A 15,419-nucleotide genomic window follows, 5' to 3' on the forward strand; every position below is an offset into this window, starting at 1 on the left:
CCTTGCTACCGGTGCATCTTGCTCATTCCTGGCAAAAATAATAGTTCTTTTTTTACTGGTGCATGCCTGGGTTTAATTGTTTTTTCTTGTAGCTTCTCATGTTTCAGGAACTTGTGGTAGGTAGGCAGGCAGTAGGTGGATGAAGTGGAGCAGCAATAGCAGCAGGTGAGGTGAGATGTCATACTCAGAACTACATTAAAGCCTGGTGAGAGGTTCTTGGCGTCATCCCATGATGTTTCTGAGCAGTTGCTCTGGTTTGTGCAGATGCGTGACACATAGCTGACTGTCCACTGCCGTGTACAGGTTGGGAGTTCCTTGATCCTTGGACATTTTCCCCTGTATTTGCAGGGCTTTTTTCCCATCAAGTTTTGTTTTCTCCTCCTTTTTTTTTTTTTTTTTAAATACCTGAAAAAGCTGACATTTTCATCCTGCTGGCTAACCTCTGGTCAGCACTCCTACCCCTCGAGTTGAAACCACTGTCCCAGCTGCTGCTGCTGCTTGGTGCCTGCTGGGTGTCCTTGGGCACAGGGTGATGGGCATTGCCTTTGTGGTAGAAATATCACAGAAACACTGCCAATCCATGGCCACAGCCCTGAGCTGGCACGAGTCCGGCAGCCCCTCTCTGTGGGAAGGTGATGGGTCAGCGTCCTCTGCTCCCAACAGGATGTCCTGGTGTGGATCCCCGTGCTGGCGGTGTCCCATGCGGCACAGCGTTGCATTCAGCTGTACCCAACGCTCGCCATCAGATGCCATTTGCTGCAGCCACCACAAGTCCAAATGAGGAGAGGCTTTACAGACTGATGAAGGCAAGGAGTTATTGCCAATACTAATATATTACTGTATTAGAGGACGCTAATGATATTTTAAGCTACAGTGATTTCAGAAACATGGAGAGGAAATGAGGGCTCTCCCAGGCCTTCTCCCTCTTTAAAAGGAAGCAAGGTTCAAGTATTATTTTCTCTTCCAGAGGGGAGGAACAGCTGTGCCGGGGCTGTGAAGTAAGTTCATAATGATTGAGTTGAATTGCAGAGTGCATTTTAGGTTGCATTCAAATCAGGGCGATTTCACTTCTCTCAGTGACAGAGCAAGGAGCTCCACTTTGCTCGTTGATGTTGACTTGGAGAGGCGGAAAACAGAAGCGCAGCTTTTGTTTCAGGCTTGTCATGTTTCTTTGCACACGATAGCACGTCGGCGTCAGCTGTGCCCTGCCTGCACCACAGGCTGCAGCAGGCAGGTGGCCAAAGTGCTGCATGGGCTGTCACAGCAGCTCTCTAGGGCAACAACTGTGGGCCTTTTTGGCTGCTGGTGTGGGCCTGCTGCAGTGGCCACAGTGTTTCAGGTGGTCAGGTCCTTCAGTCTACCCCACTGCTGGAAATCTGCAATGGGAAACAGGATCTGAACTGGCCGCGTGGAGCCCATTAGGGTCAGTCATTGTCTCCATCTCTAATTCCCGTGTCCTCATATGGGGCATGTGCAAAAGAAGTCTAGCATGGAGCAGACCAATCCATCAGTGGGTCACACTGCAGTTTCTTTGCCCATGTAACTTCGATAGCTAAGCAAATGCACTTAATAGTGTTTTTCACTGGATTTCAGTGGTTTGAATGTATGTGAAAATTACAGCAAGGGCATCATTTTTTTAACAGCTGTGTTTAGTTGAATAACAGATTTAGAAAGTGCAGACTTTAATTAATCTGTGTTTTCTGCTGGGATTTCAGTGCCATCTGATTTACTTTTCATGACTGGAAAGTGTAATTGTAGTTTTTCCCTTTAGCTGCAAGTTTATCCTCCCAAGAAATTGATTTGGTTCTTCTTTTTCTTAAAGAAAGCTCGATATCAGACTGATGGTACAGGTGATATGCAGACAGCAAGGATGGGAGCTGCTGGACAAACCAAGCAGGAAGGGATTTTGCAAGAGCAATGTGAATTGGGATTATGGAGACTGCTCCTCTCCATGCTTGCTGTTCACTGCAGGACATGCTGATGTGAGGTGATGGCCTCGGCTCCTCGGCTGTTATCCCAAAACCTCGCTGCAGAAGGTGGCAGTGGGCGTGCGGCAGTTGGGAGAGCTGAGCAATGGCTTGTGGGACCGGGATGATAAATTGCATTTATCATGCACTGTTGATCTCTCATTATTTCATCTCTGTTGAGATTCATGTGAGTGCTACAAACGCTCAGAGAGCTTCAGTGACTCTCGTTTGGGAATTCATTTTCTTTAAAAATCAGCCCGCTGTGGAAACGCGTGCTTTTCCCAGCCCTCCTGCACTGGGATGGGACAAAAGCCCCAGCATGGGGCCTCTCAATAAGTTACACCCTTTGGTGTCTTCTGCCCTATAGAATGTCAGTGCGATGGCTCTGTTGTCAGACCTCACCATTGGCTTTCTTGCGCAAGGAAAAATGCTGCTTGTGCCCCGCAATAGCAGTGGTTCACTTCCAGGAGGGCTTGCTCAGAGCTGGGTTAATAGAGATGAAGTTTGGACAAGAGGGGCACTACTTGTGTTTTAGGGGAAGCCTGAATCACTGTGGTTACTGTGAGGTGTACTCTCCTCTCACGTATATTTTGTTAGGTTGGCCTGGGTTTCCTGTAGTTGCAAAGCCAGCAGTGTCTGAGGAGAAGCAGTGCATTTCAATTCACAGCATACTCTTAGGATGGCTGCTAATCTGAACAAGGTGAAAAAAAAATCTCTATGCGTTTTAAAACTGATTTTAATTAAGGCTTTTCCTTTCGTCTCACCAAAGCCCTGAGTTAGCTTCTTCATTCTCCCACAAACATGGGTGGGTGCAGGAGGGAGCAGAAGCTCTTAGACCGCCTCGTGGCCCCGCGCTGTGCAGAGCTGGGCCTGGCATGGAGCTGAGGACAGAAAGGCTGGCAAGGCTGGGAGCTGCCACCTGCATGCTACGGGCTATAGCTTGCTGCTGGGCCTTCTCCCACAGCCCATAGAGAGGCGGTGGGTCCAGAACCCACATGGCATTGTGTTGGAGGTGACCTCATTGCTTGGCCACCCAGTTGGCTGTGACCAAGGTCCAGACACCTTCATTTGGGAGAGAAGCAGAAGTCTTCCTCCTGCAGAGAGTTCTGGAGTAGGGAAAGTGCTGAATGTGATGGAGCTGGGCTGCAGGCTTGGCTAGGGCTGCCACTGCATAGGTAGAAGCCTGCCCTTGCTGCAGCCACCCCAGTAAATAGCCACAGAGGGGATTCCTTTTTCTGAGCTTTTTTATCTTCTGCTAGTTCATAGGAATGGAATCCACAAGCAGGAAGGTGCGAGGGGCAGCGAGATACCCCTATGCTGTGTCACTCACGTGGCTTTGCCTGGCTGGCAGCTCGCGAGCAGTGCTTCAGAGTACAGGCAGTGTTTATTGTGAGGAGAGAGGGAGCAGCACGCAGCAAGCACAGCTCCCTGGCTCCTGCTGGGGAGAGCATGCTGCAACCTGGCCCTGTACGCTGCTGCTCAGTGCACCCCACTCTGGTCCCTGTGGCCTTGCTGGGAGCTCTATGAGAAGCACAGCAGTGCTTGCAAAGCCTGGTATAAACACCAGCTTTTATGATACACAGGTGTTACCTGTGGCTGGTTATATCTTCTGCCTGCTGCTGGTTAGAGGATACAATATCCCCTGGCTGACAATTGCAGGACCATGCACTTCCAGTGCTGTGCACTGTGACATCTTTACTGTGCCTTTCACTGGTGCTCATGTAAGCTAATACTGGGACAGGCTGCTTTCCGCGCTCCTTTGCAGACATCAGAATCCATGGCTGTGAGCAAAGCGGTGAACCTACCAGCCTGGGCCCCCAGACCTGGTGGCTGTTGTAGTTGCAGTGACATCCCTGGCTGTGCAAAGGATGCCATGCGTGGAGCATAACACTTGCGTGCCCAAGAATAAGAGCAGTGGGTTTATACAGCTGAAGTATCATTGCATCCCAGGCCAGCAGTAAGCGTGTTCCTTGTCACTGTGCAGGTTCAGGGGGCAGCATGAGGTTGTTTCACGTTCGCCAGCACACTGGGAGCAGCACTAAGCCAACACTGCTTTCCTCCTCAGGATGGCCCTGTATGTGCCAAGCGAACCGCCTCCTGGCTGGCAGAGCCCATGGCTTTTGTTGGCTGGGTGCTGCCTTTGCTTGGGAGTAGCGTGTGGATCCAGACCATCCCTGATGATGGTGGGCGCCACGAGGGGCAGGGACCCCCAAATCCTAAACAGCCATGATGTACTGTGCAGCTTGGGCAAAGTGCGTTTGTTGCCTTGGAAACAAATAGCAGCACTGAACAACTAAATGAAATTTATGGAATCAACTTCAATAAATCTTGATGATTAATGTGCAAAAACATACACAATTTGATGAAGATCTACAGTATGCAGATGTGAGGGATGACAGTAAGTTGCAGAACTGCTTCGGATCCATTTTTGGGCTGCCACAAATGCATTCCTGGAATATGACTTTTTTTGTTTCTGAGGAAGCTGTCTGTTTCTTTTCATAGATATGGCATTTAATTTTGATTTCCCGGGTATCTTTTAGCTTAATTGGCACGCTGGATGATTGCAGTGTGTTGTTTTGTCTTCTGCAATTCCTGATTCATATCTAACTCAGGATAAAAATAAAATTGACAACTGTGGCAATCTAAGAGAGCAAAATGCAGCGAGCACCGTGTCACGCACCCCGCATGGGCGCAGGATGCACCACCTCAATTGCAGCCCTTGTGCAGGACGTCTCCCTGCCTCCTAAGGGGCTGCGCTTTGTGGGAGGAGGACGGGGCAGTGACAGTGAGGTGTGGGGAAGGGCTGCTGTGCCAGAGCAAGGAAGGGAAGGATGCCTTCGTGATGCAGATGCATGAAAAGCTCCAAACACTGTTTTCTAAAATAGATATTTTTGTTTCTGGTTTGACCTGTGGATCGATAAAGGTTCGGGAATATCAGCGGGCTTGTCTGGAGACTGTTACAAAGCTTTAACACAGCCCTTAATGGAACTTGATGTTTTTCCATTCGTTCTCGTCCTGCTTCTCATTACGGTGTCTTATTTTCATGTCTCTCTGCTGCCTCAGGAGCGTGGGGATCTCCTCTTCCTATCGCGCTGTGGGGGCAGTGGTTGGGGTCCCAGCCTTCAGCCCCCTACTGGTTCCTCCATGTCCCAGGTCCCTCCTGGCATGGGGCTGCGGTGTCCCTGCTCTGCCTGCAGGTAACGCAGCACAGCCAGTGGTCCTGCCTGGGCTGCGGGCTGCTCATGGGCAGCACTGTGCTGCTTCATAATGAGTTTTGCTCGGTGTATTCCAATCCTGGGGTGAAGCATGGAGTGCCACACGGCAGGGGAAGGCAGCACACCTGCCCAGTGCCATCCCTGCCCTTGCACAGGGCTCTGGAGCACTGCGTGTATGTGTGCATGGTAGCTGGTCCCTAACCTGCAGTGCAAGGCAAGCTGAGCTCCACGAGGAGCTAAATTTAGTGACTCGCTAACTTCTTCTTGATATGTTTTTGTAATTTCATTGTATTATGACACTCAGTTTTAAATTTGCATGAATAAATGAGCTTCTCACTAAGTCAGGTAAAGAGATTTTTCACTTATCTACCATGAAATAAGGCATTAGAAACCAGGAAGAATAGAAAGCAACGTATCCTTGACATATTTCGTTTACATTTTTTTCAACTGTGCTGACTGAACACTTCTAATTATTAATGATATAATAAAGCTATTTGTACTGCATATAGCGGGCTAAATAATTTCACATTATGAAGACTTTTTGTAATTAATTTACTGTTCTGCGTGAGAGCAGATTTTGAAAAACACACATTTACATTTAATTACACACTAAATCTGAATGCTAAGCCGCAGTGAGTGCATGCTGGCCTTTCACCTCGCAGTAGGAAGGCCCATGGATGTGGTGGATGCAAGCTTTAGGCATGGTCCTGGTGCATGAGGAAGGTTCAGCACTGTTGCAGGGTCACAACACCGAGGGGCTGCAGGGGAGCCCAGGACGCAACCCCTCCTCACGTTCTGTTCTGCTGTCCCAGAGTTAAGGTCATCTTGAAAATGCACCTCAGCTTTCTCTGCAGGTGAGGCCAGTAGGAGCTCAGCAGCTTGGAGACCCTCACTTCAGTGTGTCTTTGTCCTTCCTCAGGCAGGAGGATCCCCAGCACCACCCCACCACCTCTCAGCCCCACCACCTGCCGCCTGCTTGGGTTGATTCGCTCTCTCTCTCTCTTTTTTTTTCTTCTTTTTTTGCTGTTTCATTAATAGTGACAGATGCTTTTAATTAAAAAGAAAAGACAAAACAAAATCCCGCATAAAACAAGAAGGGAATATTCTAATTTGGCGTGACATTATGAGGCAGAATGGCTCCTGGCATGCAAGGTACAGAAAAGGTCATCTTCCCCGACTGCAGCCTTTGCAACGGTGGAATTAAGTTCAAACTCAGGCTGGTTTTGAAGTCTTAAGTCTCTCTGGGGATTCCTTTCATAACATCTTCGAACTGGATAACACTACAGTAAATGAAATACACTGCACTGGATTAAAGGGTTATTTCCCCTGTGTGTCAGGCTGACACAGAATACCAAACCTCAGGTTGCCTCCGAGTTGTCTCTATCTGCTGATACCCTCTCTTCTTTCCATTGCAGCTCTCAGAGTTCTTGCATGTGAGTTTGTGATTATTTATTCAGTTTCATTGCTTTGTGAACGTGGAACAATTTGGTGCAGCGAGTAGCCAAAATGAAGCAGCTAAATGGGAAGGCATGGAATGGGCTTATAAATGTGAAAGAGACAATGCAGGAAAGAGTGGAGCTGCCTCTTCAGTTCTCTTATGTTACTCTGTAATTTATACTCAAATCCCAAACCCAGATCTCTCAGTGTTGCCACTCGTTCTGGGCAGCACATACCTGCAGTGACAGCGGGGATGGTGCATGCTCTGCACTCTTACCTGCCTGGGCCAGCAGCTGAAGTTTGCCAGGGGAAATTGCAGTGTGCCCGTGGCTTTGAGCCTGCTGAAATCCTCCTCCATCTTCCTTTTCCCCACCACAAACCCTAAAGATCAATCTGAAATACCAGTCTGTAAAGGGCTAGCTATACAGAAAATCTTCCAATGATGAAAAAGGAGAAGCTATTTCTTCTCCCTGCTTGCCTCCACCCATCGTATTTTGTCCAAGGCAGCCCAAGGCCACCTGAGGTCATGCAGTTGTCTCACTAAGCAGCAGTGTGTATGGAGATCAAACACCCTCTGCATTCTCCCTACGCTTGTGTTTGGTGACAAACAGGGCGCTGTACACAGATGTGGTCTTGCACACCAATGTCTGCCTCTGATTGCTGTTCCCTGTATGAATCCATGGTCTCTGGCTGAGCATCCTCCTGCCTGCGGGTTTCCCTCTACGTGCTCTCGGGGCTGCACTGAGTTGCCCCCAGCAGCCCCAGTCTCCAGGGTGCTGCCCTGTGGCCATACCCTCACTGGGCCCACCTGCTGGCTTGAACCAGGGGAGTTATTCCTACACAAGCTGTGTGTTTGGTGGAGTCCCACTGCAGAGATCCCATGTGTCGTGTCTCCTCTAGTGCCAGGTTCCTCTGCTTCCCAATGTTGCTCACATACTTGCTACACACGTTAAACACACATGGGAAATGGTCGTTTTCTGCTGCCCACCAGTAATTTGCATTAGCTGCGTTTCCAGACAAACCTCTCACCAGGTGCCACGTTTTGTAGCACTGGAAGAAACGATAACACATGCATTGCTGGGCGCTCCCAGCGTGGCAAGGTGGAGGCTCTGGGTTAGCAGACCCGGCTTCTTGTTTCTGCACTGTCCTCCATGCCTCAAGCAGCTCTATTCATCTGTGCTTTCCCTTCCCCTCTCTGCTAATCAGAATGGAAAAGCTTCCTGCCTTCGTTAGCACACTTAGGGTTTGGCCGAGGCCGGTGGGCAGGGGCTGAACACTGCACTGCTTATGGGAAGCACTGTTGGGTGCTGTGTTGGTACTCTGCTGCGTTAGCGCGTGGTTCTGCGTCCCGCTGTGGAAGCCCCAGCCCGGTTCTTTCCACAACCGAGCGCAGTGTCTGTGTGATTTGGGAAATGCTGCTTTTTGGCGGTTGTGATGTCTGTACTTGTGCATAAAAACACCAGGAAGCATTTCTGTAGGTGTCACTAATTTAATTTAATCTGATGTGTGTGTACGGAAAGGCCTGTTCCGCACTAAAGTGCTTCTCTTTATTTTGCAGTCTCCATCGTCATCAAATACAACTCCTTTCATTCTCCTCCTCCATTCACCTACCCAAAGACCAAATCTGGAAATAGTAACCAAAAGAGAAGCCCACATCACACACAAAGCAGACAAAGGTTGAAGTAATTTAAGGGTAAGTAATTTTTCACCCTTATTCTAACTTAAAGCTTTGTGCTCAGGGTAAAGCTGTACCAGTAAGAGTGAGGTGGCGTAACAAAGCTGTTAAGCATATACAGAACTGCTCTGTCAAACTGACTGAAAAAGCTGGATTGGTGATGAAAGCCAGGAGTAGCGGCACCTTCTGCAGGGGAGAAAGCTGAGTGAGCTGGGAATGGTGGACGCCTGCACCATGCAGTGTGACTGATGCCCTTTGCTCCATGCAGTGCCAGCAGCGCACTCGATACGTATCCTGTACGCATCGTGTTTCCACTCACCTTCTTCCCTAGACAGACAGGGTATGCGTTTGCTTGGATCTGAAGACTTCACTTTGCACATCTGGGTTTTCTGTTTTATTGCTGCTTTTTTTTTTTTTTTTTTTTTTCCCCTGCAGTGTTTGTTCATGCAAAATTCATATCTGGGCAGGGCATCTCAGATCCCCACTTCTGAGTCAAAAAGGGAAAGCATGGAAGTGAAAAGAGAGATTGTATCACTTAAGAAATATGATTCATGAATTAATCCTCGTCTGCTACACCATCTGTGGCATGTGTTTCAATACCAAATCCTCTTTTTACATCTCTTTAAAAAGCCCTTTCCCCACTGGCTGCTGAGCACCCCACAATGCCGAAGGGAGTCAGCCACTCCCACAGGTGCGCAGAGATCTCAAGGAAGGTGGGTTTCCCTTGCCCTTGCTGTCACTCATGGTGACCCCAGCAGTGCCACGTGGCCACAGCCTGGCGCTGCCCCTGGCATACAGTAATTACAGCCCCAGTAGCTCCCTGGCACCGATGGTGCTGATAGATGGAGGCCAGCCAGGAGCTTGGGGCCAGCACTGAAATATTGCGGGTTTGTTGCCTTTCCATTCATTTTGCTTTCACGCCTTTCTGCCTTCCTGACTCATGGCCGTGCAGCCTCTGCTTGCAATTTCTATTTGCTGCGGTAACACCTCCTGGACAAGACAGGAGTGCCTGAAAGCACTGATGCTTGCTGATGCTTGTAGCTGCTTTTTAAGCTTCTTTTTTAATTGAGCATCTAAAGGCAGGATAGCAACAGAGTGGAAAACGGCAGTGATGCCTTTTGCTGTGGTAGGAAGTACGAATGAAGTATTCAGTGAAGGCAAAGCAGAAGAACCACACTGGGCAGAGCCCCAGGGGCTGCAGCGGGGTCCCAATGGGAGGTGGTCATCTGCACAGCTAGGTCCAGGCCAGGGGTACCAGACCAGTTCCAGAACTTGCTGGTCTCTAGGAAATGCTTCCCTTGCCCTTCCTTTGTCCCACGTCAGCCCGCTATCTGGGGGGCTGTATGGGAACTGCTGAATCATGTCCTGAACCTCCGATTGACCACCTGAGACAAGCACTGAGTCAGCCCTTGGAGCACAGGTGAATTGCCTTCATCTGTGCTATTGGTAGGGTGGAGCCTTGCTCCACATCTCCTGACTCCGTTTAAGAGCTGACTACAACCAGGGAAGGATCTCTTTCGGAGATTGCGCCTCTTGGAGTCTTCTCAGTGAGCCCAGGACAAGGGTAACCTTTCCATCCATTCTTCTTTAGCGTGATAACCTGTTTAGCTTAACTTCCTTGTATATTTCTTAATTATAACATCTGTATATTTGCTGATTATACAAAGGCCTTGGAGGTGCAGGTGCTTTGCTGATGGGAAGTGCAGCGTGAGCCCTACAAGTACTGAGCACCCAAGGCTGCTGTAAACAGCCTCATGCAAAAAGGAGAAGCAATGTTTAAGCAAATGTTTAACCCAAACTGGGCTTGTAGACTGCATTATTTCTGAATGAAAAATACCTGCAGGAACAGGAACACAGCCCTGAATCAACACCTAGCTTTCTTTTTTACTGCGCTCCTGTGCTTTCACTAGGCACTCTGGCTGGCTTAATTTTTGCCTTTGCGATATTTTGCAGCTGTCTTAAGGCATGTTTTGTGACTGTTTCAATCATTTTTGACCTGAGTTCTGGAGTCTATGTGCTGTGATTTGTCCTGTGCTGATGTTTGGAAAGCTCAGGCTTTCCCAGGGTCTGTTGTGGGTGCATCTCACCAACAGTCACAGTGCTGATTCCCCAACATAAGAGGGCTTCGGATTCTCTACTTTGAGAGATTTCAGATTCTCTATGCCCTCCTGCACGGGGGTAGTGAAGGGCTGGGGAGCATTGCTTCATGGACTGGTCATTAGGACCCTGGCAAAACAGCTGCCTGTTTCTCATCAACAGTTGTGCCGTGAAAGAAGTTGGCTTGTGTCTGTACGTACTTTTTGGATGGGGAAAATTAAGCAGTAATAGGTGGAAAAATAGAATGGGTTGTGAGATAATAGATGCCTAAGGGATGAAATTAAACAGTACTTTACAGCGAAGGAAGAGGTTTTGGCAGTGCATCGTTTACACTGGACTTTTTTACTTGGCAGAGGATTTGCTGGTATTGCTTTGGAAGGATTGTCCTCCAATGTATTTCACCAACAGACATCAGAGCATTCTGCAGGTCCTTCTCTCCTCCAGGGGAGGGTGCAGTGTTCCTGCTGGCGGAAAGCCTGACACTTGGTCCCACAGCATGGTGCGACTCCCCTTGCCCTGCATGCTGGCTGAGCTGCAAGGGGACAGCCAGAATCATGAAGCTTGGAAAAGGGCACTAAAATCTAATTCAACTGTCACCCCATCACCATACCCATAAAACCGCCTCTGAGCCAGCTTTTAACTTAGGAAACTCTCCTGGGGGGCCCCTGAACAAGAAGAGGGCCCAGGGGGAACCTTGAGGTGTGGGACTCGTGGTTCCCATACCTGCAGTGGGACTCAGGGTGTTCAGCACCCATGCAAATGAGGCTGCGCTGCCTGGCATGTTGAAAACAAAGTCATTAAGTAGCTGTTGCATTAAGACTGCTTTTATTCATGGAGTGTAATGTGATTCATTTGCCCTTTTGCTCTCATGTTGAGAAGGCAGTCATCTAGTATGCGTTGCTGGCTGCAGGGAGAGGTTTGTTGTTTGGCTTTTTTTTGTGAGGGAGCAGACATTTTCATCAAGTGCAGTGGGGCTGTAGGGCTGTCCCTTTCTTGGTGGTTGTCCTTTTTTTGGCAAGCAGCCCTGTTGGTGGAAGTGCTGAGCTCAGGCCATCTCCTTGCCTCAAGGCCTAGATCCTTCCTGTTGCTGTGCTGGGGGCATGGCTGGTGGTGCTGTGGGAGCACTCTGACAGCACCTTGGCGGCAGGCACAAGGGGCACACTGGGTCTTGTGGCTGAGCTCAGGGGCCTGCGTGTCCCTTGGTGTCCCCAGGACACCCAGTGCCAGCAGGGCATAGGGCCAGTGCAGGTTGAGATGTGCAGTGGGATCTCATTATGTTGGGGGATCTCTACAGTGGGTAAGGAGGTGGTGGGTCCTCGGTGCTGCAGGCGACTGCTGGTGGTTAGGTGAGAAGTTAAGAGCAGCCAAGGGAAATCAGTTCTTCCTGGAGTTACAATAGGAAACAAGCCAAGTGAGGGAAGAGGGTAGAGTACGGAAGAACAGAAAAATGCAATTTTTTTTTAATGTTAGCATGGGGAGCATTAACTAAGTTGCTAATTTCAAGATCAGCAGTGAGTAAGGCAGTTTGAGTCACTGCTTCTTGTGGCGGATGGGATCAGAGCAGTACAGCTCTGCATGTTAGAGATGAACCTGCAAAGTAGGAAGCAAGAAATTCCTTTTTAGCCCCAACAATAGCAGCCAGTACTACTTTACACAGAGATCTGAACAGCGTCTGAGCTCTGCGTCAAATTCCAAGCAGTCATGATGCACGGCACAGGGACCATCTTGAAGTCCTCAGGTGACAATGGGCTTCTAAAGCTATAGGGTCATACAGTGTAAAAATCAGTAAGGCATATTTCAGAAGCAAAAGGCAAGTGGAGGGTTACTTGTGCCTTGTCCATCTTCCCTCCATTATGAAGAAGCAGCATGTTGGCTAGGCAGGAGGCAGCCAAGCGCGGGCCAGGGAGAGGCTGCTCTGCAGGAGCTGGGCCCTTCCTCTGGAGACTCTCCTACACTGTGTTGACAGGGAGGCGCAAGAAGAACGGGTCTGGTGTGGTTACAGATGTGGAGAAGGGGTTTTTGGAGGAGCTCGGGGCTGAGAGCTGTTTGGGAAGGGGGATTTTTTTTGCCTCTGATGACTTGGGTAGACAAAAGAGAAGTGCTTGGAGCTGCAGAGGTAACAACGCCGACCTTCCCTGCTCTTGTTTTCAAGCAAGAAATGCACAAATCACCGCTGATACTGCTGAGTGGTTTCCTGCTGCTTTGTGGCTTGATTTGGATCCGCCGTTGTTCCCAACCTGGTTCCTGTTTCTGTTGTAGTAGCATACAAAAGCAAGCAAATCCTTGCCTGTGGAATTGCAATTGTTTTGTAAGCACTGCCTGATAGAAAGACTGCTTCACAAACACTTTCACCTTGCATCGTGCTTTAGATCCTAAATGGATTTTGAATAGATTAATGTATTTCGGAGTGTTCTAGAAAGGTCAAAAACAGAAAAGAGGATCTAATAGCAGTGTAGCAACCAGCTGGTAGCACTGGGTTTCATTTTACTGCCATAGTAACACTATGAGCCACAGTATTAATACCATGCCCACTGAATGCCATCCTCCCCCCCCCTTTTTTTTTTGGTTAGAAAACAAGCCCATAAGATATTTTCTTCCTCAAGAATTTCTATGGAGCAGTAATAGGCTTTTTGGAGGGGACTGTCCTCATACCCAAAAATGTAAGGTGGGTAATTTACAAGGCAGTGTGCAAATGCCAAATTGTTAGGCAGAACTGCTGCTGATTTAGAAGGCAGTTAATGCTATAAATGTGCCAAGTGCCAGTAGAGTGTTTCTACAGATGGAATAACTGGAAATATTGGAGAGGTTCCAAAGGTTTAATCAAATTCAACCAGTCTTTTTTTCTTTTTTTTTTTAACTGCAGAATTCTCTAAGAGATGCAAGTTGCAATAGTAGATTATTCCATTGCTTTTAGTACCAGGGGAGATTTTCGTAGGCACACACACAGCTTTCAGGCAGTCGTGTCAGCAGGTACGCAATCAGGACAACAGCAGCTATGCTGTGAAAGCCCACATTGGTGGCATTAGCAGGAGCATCCTCTTTAGATACCATGGCAAGAGGGACCTTAGAGGCAGACTGCTCTGCTGCACGATGGCAGCGAGGGAAGGAGTGTGGAGGCAGATGGCGGCAGAATCGGTGTTCCTGCGCCGTGCTGCTGCCACAGCTGGGCAGGTGGCACTGGGGCTCTGGGCATGGTAGCCTCTGTGTGGCTCAGCATGCAGTGCCGGGGCACACATATGTTTCTGCGCAGATGCACACCTTCCCCTAGTCTTGTTGACAGCCTTTCCAAGGCTTCTTATTTAGCCAGACCATATGTGCTTGGGCATGGAGCTAGCGCGATGTGGAAAGAGCATCACGTTATCCTTGGGCTGCAAACACCAGCAGGAGCGATTCTAAGCAAATTTTGTCTGCAAGATGTAGAGCTCTCGAGCTTGCATCACAGGGCATTTTTGATGATTTTTTTTTTTTTCCTCATTTGTTAAAACCAGGTTCCAGAAAGCCATTTCCTTTTGTTCTATTGCATAATTACCTCTCCTTGTCCATGCCTTAAACACAACAGCAAAGCATGGATGAATGCTACCAGGCAGGAGAGGAAGCATTGGGGCACATCTGCAGGTCGGGCTTTGCTGCTGACGAGGTGACAGGGACCAAGCTGGGGCAGGGCTGGAGATGTCTCCGTGTTGTTTCCCTTGCAATTGGTATGAAAATGTAGAGCCCTGCTCCCTGCTGGCAGCATGGTTTTGCTTAGGGGTGGCACAGCCTTGAATCAGGAACCATAAGGAAGCACTGGACATGAAGTGATGCTATGACAGCACTGAAGCTTTTCTCGTGTTGGTTTTTTTTCACATGACATTTCTTCAGTGAGATTTTATTTTGCAAATGGCCTGCTTGGATCCATTAATTGTCACTCCTTTTGTTTTGTAAGCTGCCTGCTTTTCCTGGAGTGCTCAGTATCAACCCCTTCTGCTCTCTGCCACTCTGGAGCTGGGGCCTATGCCCCTCCCAGTCCTCTCTGCCCGCGTTCTGGCAGACCCCCGCGTTGCTCTGTGCAGCATTTCTCACTGAATAAATTGCTACAAAGCTATTAGCCTCAATGCCACAGTCTGCTGCTCCTGCGTTCCTGCACCCACCTCCACCCCACAATTGATCCAGCCTGCTGTCTGTTCTGCAGTCAAGAATGCCGGATGCCACTGCGCACAAATTGCTTTAAAATTGAATTGTTTAAAAACGTTTTCTAAACATCCCTTCCCTTTGTGGCACTGTCTGTTGTGCCAGTCAGGACTGGGAGCTTGCACTGATCACTGCTGGGCAAAAGGCAGGGGAAGATTGTCAATTTCTTGGTGTTTTTTTTTTTTTTTTTGTTTTGTTTTTTTTTTAATTCAATGCAGAAATTAAGAACTATGTGATGGTGTGAATCAGATCTTTGATGTGTGCCAGATTGTGCACCCAGTCCAAAAGCTGAGCTCGTGTGCCTCGGCTCCTCGCCAGCTCTGCTGCTGTGCTGCAGTTTGGGTTTGCTGTTGTATGTAGCTCACCAATGGCTTTGCCTTCCCAGCAGTTCTGTCCTGTCCTGAGAGGGCTGTTTTCCTGGTGACGTGGTTGTGCTTTACTGGAGGTGTTCCAGAGCTGCCCCTTTCAGGTCTGTTGGCAGTGTTGGGGAGCACAGGTGTGTAACCATTGCAGTGTCCAGTGGGAGGCTGGCAGCAGTGCGTGGTCGTGGCATTTGGGAGTGCATCCCTCTTAAGAACATGAGGCTTTTGGTGGAGGACCATGGCCACATCACTGCCCTGGCTGCAGAAGTTAAAGGCACTGTGGAGCCCATGAGTGAGATACACACAGGGACTGTCTTTGTATGCATCCGCAGCAGTTTTCTGCACAGATAGGAAAAGGGCTTTGCAAGTGCCATGGAAAGAAGATTCGGAAAAAGTGAATAACTTTCTAGATAATAGTATTAAGTCTCACCTTGAGAAACACTTTATTATATAAATGCTGGTACAGCACTTCCAGTACTTCATGATATTCCTTGTT

At 48.7% G+C, this 15,419-nt stretch overlaps 1 protein-coding gene across 2 annotated transcripts in view; it reads left to right on the forward strand.

Moving 5' to 3' along the window:
- Positions 1-15,419, forward strand: part of NEXMIF (neurite extension and migration factor) — a 121,241-nt gene that overhangs the window by 74,443 nt on the left and 31,379 nt on the right. For both annotated transcript variants that reach the window (XM_052673152.1, XM_052673151.1), the window contains exon 2: positions 8,178-8,312. The gene's annotated coding sequence lies outside the window, so the exon portion shown is untranslated. The remainder of the gene's footprint in view (positions 1-8,177; positions 8,313-15,419) is intronic.

This window comes from Tympanuchus pallidicinctus, unplaced genomic scaffold (genome assembly GCF_026119805.1).
Source record: "Tympanuchus pallidicinctus isolate F22 unplaced genomic scaffold, pur_lepc_1.0 scaffold13, whole genome shotgun sequence".
NCBI lineage: Eukaryota > Metazoa > Chordata > Aves > Galliformes > Phasianidae > Tympanuchus > Tympanuchus pallidicinctus.